The 9,415-nt window shown below is 44.1% G+C and overlaps 1 non-coding gene across 1 annotated transcript; it reads right to left on the reverse strand.

The window, feature by feature from the left end:
• Positions 1–7,673: 7,673 nt before the first annotated feature.
• Positions 7,674–7,746, reverse strand: TRNAV-GAC (transfer RNA valine (anticodon GAC)). Its single transcript has one exon. It is a non-coding gene; the product is annotated as a tRNA-Val (tRNA).
• Positions 7,747–9,415: the final 1,669 nt, after the last annotated feature.

Here is a 9,415-nt window from a genome sequence, read left to right on the forward strand (position 1 = left end):
GGTGACCAGCCCACATCCTGAAGCTATCTAGGGGCCCCCAATTACCAGTCATCTCATTAGCATCCTTAAGACTCTTATCCTTCTGGAGTTTCCAAGGATCTTAGAAGTTCTTGTGTCAAGAACTAGGGACTAAGACCAAACATTATAACAAAAGATGTTCCTATCACCCCTATTACTCAGGAAATTACTAGTGTCTTAGGAACTCTGTACCAGGAACCAGGGATGAAAACCAAATATTTTTTTAGTCATATCACAGTCCCATTCACAGGTACCAGGGGTGAGGCTTTCAGCGTATCTTTTGGGGGAACACAATGCAACCCATAACAGCCATCATCTAGGGCATTGTCCCCACTGCAGGGTTGATGCTGGGTTGGAGAAATATCCATGTTCCAGCTCCAAGAAAGCAGAAGAGAGCACAGAGGAGCATACACCTGGAGTATCAAGGTCCAGGTCTGGAGACGCCATGCCTCACTAGCATTTGTTTTCCATTGAAGAGACAGTGCTTCATAGCTATGCCTGGGCAGTAGGGGCTGCAAAAGGTGGACTCCAGCTGTGCCACCCGCACCGGAAAACAGCAACAGCACTATGCTAAGGAAGCAAAAGAAAACAGATTTTGGAAGACAGCTGCCATCTTTGTCACCAAAAAAAGCAATTGTTGAATAAGTTCAAACTTGTGTATCACTTTTTTAAAAACTTGTTTATTTTTTTATTTTTGTTTAAACTTGTGTATTTTGATATCACTGTAGATTTTCAGAAGAGTTGCAGGGACAGTACCGAGAGCTCCCATATACCCGTCACCCAGTTTCCCCTAATGTTAGCATCTTAAATAACCATGACATATTTGCCAAAACTAAGAAATTAATATTGGTACAATATTATTAACTAAAATATAGACTTTATTCAATATCACCACTTTTTCCACTAATATCCTTTTTCTGGTCCAGGAACCTTTGTTGTATTTAGTCATCACATCTCTTTCACCTCCTCCAGTCTGTGTCAGTCCTCAGTCTTTCCTTATCTTTCATGACTCTGGCACTCTGTAAGAGTACTTACTGGTCACATATTTTGTAAAAGGCCTTTCAAGTTGGTTTCTCTGATGTTTGTATTACTCTTTGGTAATGATAGCATTTAAATTTATTTCCTTTGAAACTGACAATCTGTTGCTCACAACAGGTTAAGTGACAGGCATGGTTTCCACATATTTTTCTAATAGCGATAAGGTGTGATGCTAACATTTCAACACTCTTATCTATTTTCCCTTTGACTATATATTTTTGTGCAGCTTCCTGGAATTAGGAGCATACTGGGAAGAAAAAGGTAAGATGTTTTTACTACAGATAAGGTTCAGAAGGCAACACCCAAGTGAGCACCATGCTAAAACTTTCATATTTGTTTCTTGCATTATCCCTCACCACACCCTCTCCAAAGTGGGTATGTAAGCCGTTTTACAGATTAGATTGGAGGTCATCTCCTTAAGCACAAAACTACTTGCCCTAGACTTCCAAGTCCAACTTTCCGCTGGGAACTTGGATGTGGAGGCAAGCCAGTTCCTACTGTGTATCTGAGGACAGGCCCTAGGAAATGTAGAAGCAACAAGACGGAAGGAATCTAGGTTCCTGGATGATTTGATGGAGCAAAGAAAAGAGTTAATATCCAACCCTACATGACCTTCTTTGCATCATGTTTAATTTTCATCAAAGACTTGAGTCCACACAAAGTTTGTGGTATGAATGAAATGGAATGAAACATTATAAAAGCTTGTCATAAACATTCCATAAAGCTCTCAAAGCCGTGCAACTAATTACGGTAAGATTATTATGTGCAGGAAGGTAGCTGGCATATATGGGAACTTCATGCAAATAGAAAAAGGCATACACTCTCATAGAATTAGAAGAAGGTGCGCTGTCCTTCAACTTGGGGAACACAGCCTAGGCTGAATTTCAATTCCCTTTCTAGCCTCTCAGACAAGCACAACATGAACAGCCAAACAGAGCGATTTATATCTATATGCAAAATAGGGGGTAGGATCTTGTATATAAATGAATTTTATATAGAGTAAATCGTTTTCAGTGCACTGAAGAAGTTTTCTATTTAAAGAAATCTTGCTGTGAATTCCTTTGCAAAGAATGCTTTCCTAATGGAATTAGTCAACACCGATTCATCGCTGCAAAATTCAGATTCGCGCTTGGTCTAAGCAAGATCTGGCCGGAGAAGTCAGATAAATTATAGATGCCGTTAATAAATTATACAGTACTCAAAGGCAAAAGAGGAAGGAAAAAAGTGACGTGACTGTGAACCGGATTGACATCGGGAGATCTGTAAAGTGGTCTACATCAGCACCTAATCGTGACCGAGATCCGCCGCCCACGGTGTCATTTAATTAACACATGGTCCTAGGAACAGACAATCAGCTTCTGTCCAACTGGAAAGTGAATGAATGACGGGACAACAAAGAACAACTCGGAGAAGCATCACCAAGTTGAGGGAAAAGAATGAACCAACAAATTAAGCAGTTGCTGTCCAATTCCCTCCCCGCCGGCCCCTCCCCGGTTGCGCTGACAACCGCGCTGGCGTCAGGGCGGCGCCTCGGGCATGAGGCCAACCTCCCATAGGGCTCTGCGCGCTCGCGCATGCGCCTCGGAACGGACGTAGCGTCGCGGAGGCCTGATCTGCTACTAACCCCATGAGTGCTCTGTTTACCTGCTCCTCCTCTAGAGCCTCGTCGAGCGTGGAAGCGGGATCGCAGGGCCCAGGAGGGATGAGAAGCCTGTCTGGGCCCCTCTATAGTGCTGAGGGCCCTCCGAGGGAGCTCTGAAGAAGACCCTCACCATCCAGGCCAGCGCCTTCCTTCAAATCTATGAGACCGTGCTCCAGGTCCGTGGCCAGTCTCAGTTTCCCCGTTAACAGAGCGGGGGTTCACAGCTAGTTCCTACTTCAGAGGCCGAAGAAGAGTCAGAAAACTGGGAACAGGGCGGGCTCCGTGGTGAGCGCTCAGGAGGCCTTTGTGGTGGGGTGAAGGGGGCCCCTTCAACAGCCCGAAGAGGTGGGCATATTATTCTCCTCATTTTACTTGGAAGGAAACAGGCTAAAAAAGTGAAGTGAGAGCCACCCAAGGGGCTCAGCTAGTGCCTGGCAGGACGAGGAGGGGGAAAGTGCCCGCCCTGGGGGAACCCCCACGGGAGGGTCTGGGGGTGCGGTGAACCTTGTGCCTTGTGGCAGGAATGAGCGGGTTGTGTTTAAATGTTGGGGGTGGGGAGAAGGGATGAGGGCCAGAAACAGCAGCCCAGAATGCCCCGAATACCATCCAGACTGTCAAAGGGATGGGAAAAGTGCTGGATTTCGGAGCCCAGAGATGCTTACCATTTGAAATACCTTTAATGGCAAATTCTTCAGCCCACTTGGCATCTCCACCATCGTCCAGACAATCCACCAGATTCCAGTCTGAGCTCCTTTTTCTCTCTCTCTTTTTTCTTTTTTCTGTTAGCTTTTTTTGTTTCCTTTCTTTCTTTCTTTTCTTCTTTTTATTTATTTATTTTTTTGTGGGCTTTTTGTTTGCTTTTGGTTTGTTGAGGGGGTTGTTTTGTTTTTGTTTTGTTTTGTTTTGTTTTTAGCTCCCATCTTGGTTCCTGTACCTCCATCGCGGGGTTTCTCAACATCAGTACTACTGGCATTTGGAGCCAGATCGTTCTCTGTGGTGGGGGCCTGTCCTGTGCACTGTAAGATGTTTATGTCTAGCAGCATATCCAGCCTCTCCACACTTAGATGTGGTGAACAAGATGTCACAGCCAAAAATGTCTCCAGACGTAGCCAAATATTCCCTGGGGGACAAGATGCCCCCAGTTGAGAACCACTGACCAGAGCCAAAAATTAAAAGACAGATCAATTGTTCATTTTCACTAAATTTTGAATTCTTGAACCCAAAGTATATATTATATTCATTCTCTCTCTAGAGAGAGTCTTAAAATACCCTGATTTTCTGGAAACTGGTTATGCCAATTGGATTCTATGAAATACAGTTGATGATGTAATGGGCAAGTCAACTGTGGAACAAGAATTGGCCAAGAATCAGGAGACCTGAGTTCTGTACCAAGTTCTGTCATTACAAGCGCTGTGGCCTTGTCCCTTAACCTCTCTGGACTGGTTTTCCCCTCTGTCAATGAGGATAGTGAAATGACTTCTAATGACCTGGGAATGCTCAGTTTCTGACAAGACATTCCACCTCACCCCCACCCCTGCACCTTAAAATTATTTAAACGACCCAGCCTCTCTCCCAGTGCCCTCTTCACCTCCAAATATCTTTTGTAACTTCCCTCAGCCTTCTCGCCTGGTCCCTTAAACATCTTTCAGAGTCAGTTCTTCCAGGCTGTTGTTACCACTCAAACTCATTATTATTCCTGACTCTAACAAGTAAATTACGGTGGTGTTTACCACAGCAGTGGCAGGGGCCGGTTTGTGGGAAATTACGGTGTTTAAGCACAAGACACCCTGATGTTTGCATGAAGAAAAAGAAAAGAAAATTGAAACTGGCCTTATAAAATGCTCCATGATGTGGTGCTTAAATTATAGGAATGTCCCAAGCCATCCACATAAATTTTTCTGACCTGGCTGGTATTCACACAGAAAGCTGTAGATCATCCCTTTAATTCATTTTCTTCAGCACCCACCTGCCTTTCCACGCACTCTGCAATCGCCAATTGGGAGGGTAAAAGGTCAGAAGATTCTATGTTCTGTCTTCAAAGAGCAGGACCTTGGAGTAAGGAATTGGGATCCAGCTCATATAGAGAATGGCCTCCCCAGGATAACCCAACCTGAGTTCACTAGAATGTAAGCTCAAGAGGGCAAAGATCACCTGTTTTGTTTATCCTTGTATCACTGTATGTCCAGTGCTTAGAACAAAGCTTGACACCTAGTAGCGTTCAATAAATGTGTCAAATGGAGGGGGCGGGGGTTGCTGGGTATAGGTCAGTGGCAGAGCACATGCATGCTTAGCATGCATAGGGTCCTGGATTCAACCCCCAGTGCCTCCATTAAATAAATAAATAAACCTAATTACCTACCCCCCCAACCAAAAAAAAAAAAAAAAAAGAGCTGTCTATAATAAAAAGTCTCTATGTAGCCCAGGGGATGGTATGGGTAGGGAAGGTCCACTCCATTTCTCCCATATTTCAACTGTCTGTATATAATGGTTATATCAAGCCTAACTCCCAAACTTTATTTAAGATTTTAATTTGTTTTAAAGGTGATATTCTGGACACAGTTTTCTTTTTCTTTGTGGCCATTTCTCCTACAGGTAATGTTTACCATCATGAATTGATGTAGTGACTCAACTTAGGTGTCCCACATCCAGAAGACCAAAAGTTAAAAGTACCGGTCTTCTCATTTCGATTGTGATAATAAACATCAGTTAATTGATACAATGGGAAAGGAAAAGCCTATTTTCTAAGCCAAAGACTACAGATTCAACATTTGTGGAATCTAGACTTAAGTACCAAGCATCCTACTAAATGCCTTCCCAGTGTTATCTCATGAAACCTCCTCTGTAACTCTTTGAGTTTTAAGGGTCATCATCTCCATCTTCGGGTGATGGAATTAAGCCATATTGTAGTTAACAGCTTGCCCAGGTCCCAAAATTAAGAAGTGATGGGGCCCAAATTCAAACCCCTGGATTTGAAGGTCAGATCTCTGTAACAACCAGCACACAGATGATCACGGTTCAAACACAGGACTTCCCTGCACCCTGTCCACAGCTGCTTTACTTGAAAGGGGTCAGACTGGTAGATGCTCTGAAGATAAAGATTACATCTTTTCAGTCCCTTGGACCAGGGCTAAGCAAACCATCCGACCCACAGCCTGGTTTTAGAAATACAGTTTCATTCGCACACAGTCACACTCATTCGTGTATGTACTGTCTGTGACTGCTTTATTCAACAGCCTCGGAGCTGAGTAGTTGCTGCGGAGCTGTGTGGCCCCCAAGTGTAAAATGTTTACTCTTTGGTCCTTTACAGAAAGTGTGCTTACCCTGCTTTAGACTCTAAAGCTTCAAGCCAAGACCAAAGCATGTGTTAGCCCAAATTCTGGCCTACTTGCCTATGACTGATTGCAGGACCCCTGCGCTCACTGTCCCCGGGTCCTTCAGACTGGCCATCAGAGAGCCATGAGTAAATACAGGCATTTGTGGGCATTTAATGGTAAATAAAGCACCACTGCAACAGAGCCACCAAGAGAACAGGAAATGCCTTCCTCACGCGCTCTGCGTCGGCTCCGTCCATCATTCCTGGCCTCCTCCTCTGGCCTCCTCCTCCCGGCCATAAGCAGAAATATGTTGAGTTATTCTTTCAAAGGCTTAGAGAAAAACAGAAATGTTATAGGCATCTCTGTGTTCCAAGTTCCTTGCTGTCTCCTCAAATTTCTAGAACAGTAGGCTGCGAGAGATTGTCAAAACCTTCCTATGGCAGCTCAGGTCGACTAAAATAGCAAGCAGCGGAGCCAAGAATAGAACCCACTGCTCCCGAGAATCCAGTTTTCCTAAACCCACAAAGGCGCAGGCCTCCTTTAAATGTCCTTTGAACTTGGTACAATAAAAGCAGTGCCTGAGTTAAGCGTAGTATTCTTGTTTGGAGGTAGTTTGCAGATGGCATTGAAGTCTTCAAGGTCCAGACCTCCTCCGTGTTCTCTCTCACTGTTACAGAGCCACAAAGCATGATGGCTCCAAGGTGCCCTTCCACCGCTGGGAAGGGAGGCTCCCTCATGTAAACCAGTCCTGTCTTCTCTTTAGAGACACAGTCCAATTAAGTAGCTCTCACTACCCTGCGTGGACCCAAAGCCCTTTGCATCACCACTCTCTTGCCACAAATGAAACATATATTTCTTTCTTTTCTTAGCTTTAATGATTTTCTTTATTCTAAGAGTAATATTTTTTTAATTGAAACATAGTTGATTTACAGTGTGTTATTTTCTGGTGTACAGCATAGTGTTTCAGTTACACATATTATTCTTTTTCAGATTCTTTTCCATTATAAGTTGTTACAAGATACTGAATATAGTTTCCTGTGCTGTACAGTAGGACCTAGTTGTTTATCTCTTTTGTATAGAGTAGTGTGCATCTGTTAATCCCAAACTCCTAATTTATCTCTCCCCCCATTCCCCTTTGGTAACCATAAATTTGTTTTCTATGTCTGAGTCTCTTTCTGTTTTTGTAACTCAGTTCATTTGTGTCATTTTTTAAGATTCAGTACATATAAGTTATATCATATGACATTTGTTTTTCTCTGTCTGATTTACTTCACTTAGTATGATAATCTCTAGGTCCATCTATGTTGCTGCAAATGGCATTATTTCGTTTTTTATGGCTGAGTAGTATTCCAGAGAGAGAGAGAGAGAGAGAGAGAGAGTGTGTGTGTGTGTGTGTGTGTGTGTGTGTGTACACGCATGTGTGTGCATGTGTGTATCACAACTTCTTTATCCAGTCATCTGTTGATGGACAATTAGGTTTCTTCCATGACTTGACTATTGTAAATAATGCTGCTGTGAACACTGGGGTGCATGCATCTTTCCAAATTAGTGTTCTCTGGATAGATGCCCAGGAGTGGGATTGCTGGACCATACTGTCAAGTCTGTTTTTAGTTTTTTTCTTTTTTGTGGGGGGACGTAATTAGATTTTTATGTATCTTTAATGGAGGTACTGAGGATTGAACCCAGGACCTCGTGCATGTCAAGCACATACTCTACTACTGAGCTATACCTTCCCCCTTATTTTTAAGGAAACTCCATACTGTTTTGCATAGTGGTTGCACCAAATTACATTCCCACCAACAGTGTAGGAGAGTGCCTTTTCTCCACACCCTCACCAGCATTTATCATTTGTAGACTTTTTAATGATGGCCATTCTGACCAGTGTGAGGTGATACCTCATTGTAGTTTTCATTTGCATTTCTCTGATAATTAATGATGTTGAGCATATTTTCTTGTGCCTGTTGGCCATCTGTGTGTCTTCATTGGAGAAATGTCTGTTTAGGTCTTCTGCCCATTTTTTGATTGAGTGTTTGGGTTTTTTTGTTACTGAGTTGTATTAACTGTTTGTATATTCTGGAAGTTAAGCCCTTGTCAGTCACATCAACAAAATGTACATTTCTAAAAAGATGTTCCTTTTCAAGACTGTGTTTCACCCAAAGGCTTTAGCTACAGAATACGCCAGGTGCTACAGCTCACAAGTGGAGGTGTGGCACTGAACTTGCTCGCTTTGCAGGTCCTCTCCTTCCCCCTCCTCTGGAGTTGCAGGATCATGCCAAGGGCACAAAGTCTCCCTGAGTGCCCCGTGTGCTCAGTGCCTGACCACTGGAGGAGTGGCCCACCAGGGACCTGGCTCTGTCCTCTCTGTCTTCTGGCTTGCACTAGGAAGAGGATTTTCTAGAATCTGATGCATAACTGGGAAACCCAAGTGTTGCCCTGATCACATCAGGATCTTATAGAGGCAAATATATTGGTCTGCCATTGAGTTTTCTGTTTAGTCTGCAGTTGATTTGAAAATGTGTCAAGCTTCCTTGAGGTCTTGATTCTAGCTTTCATTTTCTCTCTGGACTTGGGCCCCATCAACCACCAAATACTCCTGGAAAATGTGTTCTCACACAAAGGGAGGGATGGGGGCTGGGCAGGCTCCTCAGAAGTTTTGGTCACAGCCACGGATCAAATATAAAATGTCTAACCTATTGGGCCTGCTTTCTGAGCTGCTTGGTGATTGAGAGGATGAAGACAGAAGTAGGCTCAAACCCTCAAACCAGACTCTTAAAGGTGGGAGGGAGCTGGAGGGCTGTCATGTGGAAGAGGGATCAGTCCTCTGTGGCCCTCGAAGGCAGGAATAGGGCCACACAGTGGGTGCCAATAGCAGGGAAGTGGGTTTCAGTTTTGTGTAAGGAACTTCCTGATGCTTAGAGTTCACCTCTTCCTCAGTCATTCTGCTCTTGTCCCCAAAAGCCACACCATGGTCTTGGAACACCCTTCCTGGCCCACTGGTTTCCCTCTTCCTATTCAAATTGTTTACAGATAGGTTTATGGGCATTTATTGCACTCACTCGTTCCCATGGGCAGAACCGAGATACTCACTTTATAGATGAGCAGACAGAGGTGAGATGATTTGGTCAGGGTCCCCAGAGCTGGAATCCAGGTCCCTTCCTGCCACCCTGCCCAGTGGGCTAATTGCTCTCCTATCCCCAAGTCAGTTCCCTTGGCCTCACAGGAACTGGCCTGCATTTGGCATCTTTATAGAACAGTCTCTTCATGTCTCAGCCTGCTGTTTGTCTCCATCACCTGCCCTGCATGTGAGTAGTAAGAGTGAGGCTCTACATGTCCCTTGAAAGCCAAGGGACATGTAGAGCCTCAGACTTCTCCTCCCCAAAAATATTACTCACAACGTAATATT

Source organism: Camelus dromedarius, chromosome 27, assembly GCF_036321535.1.
Source record: "Camelus dromedarius isolate mCamDro1 chromosome 27, mCamDro1.pat, whole genome shotgun sequence".
In the NCBI taxonomy this organism is placed as follows: Eukaryota; Metazoa; Chordata; class Mammalia; order Artiodactyla; family Camelidae; genus Camelus; species Camelus dromedarius.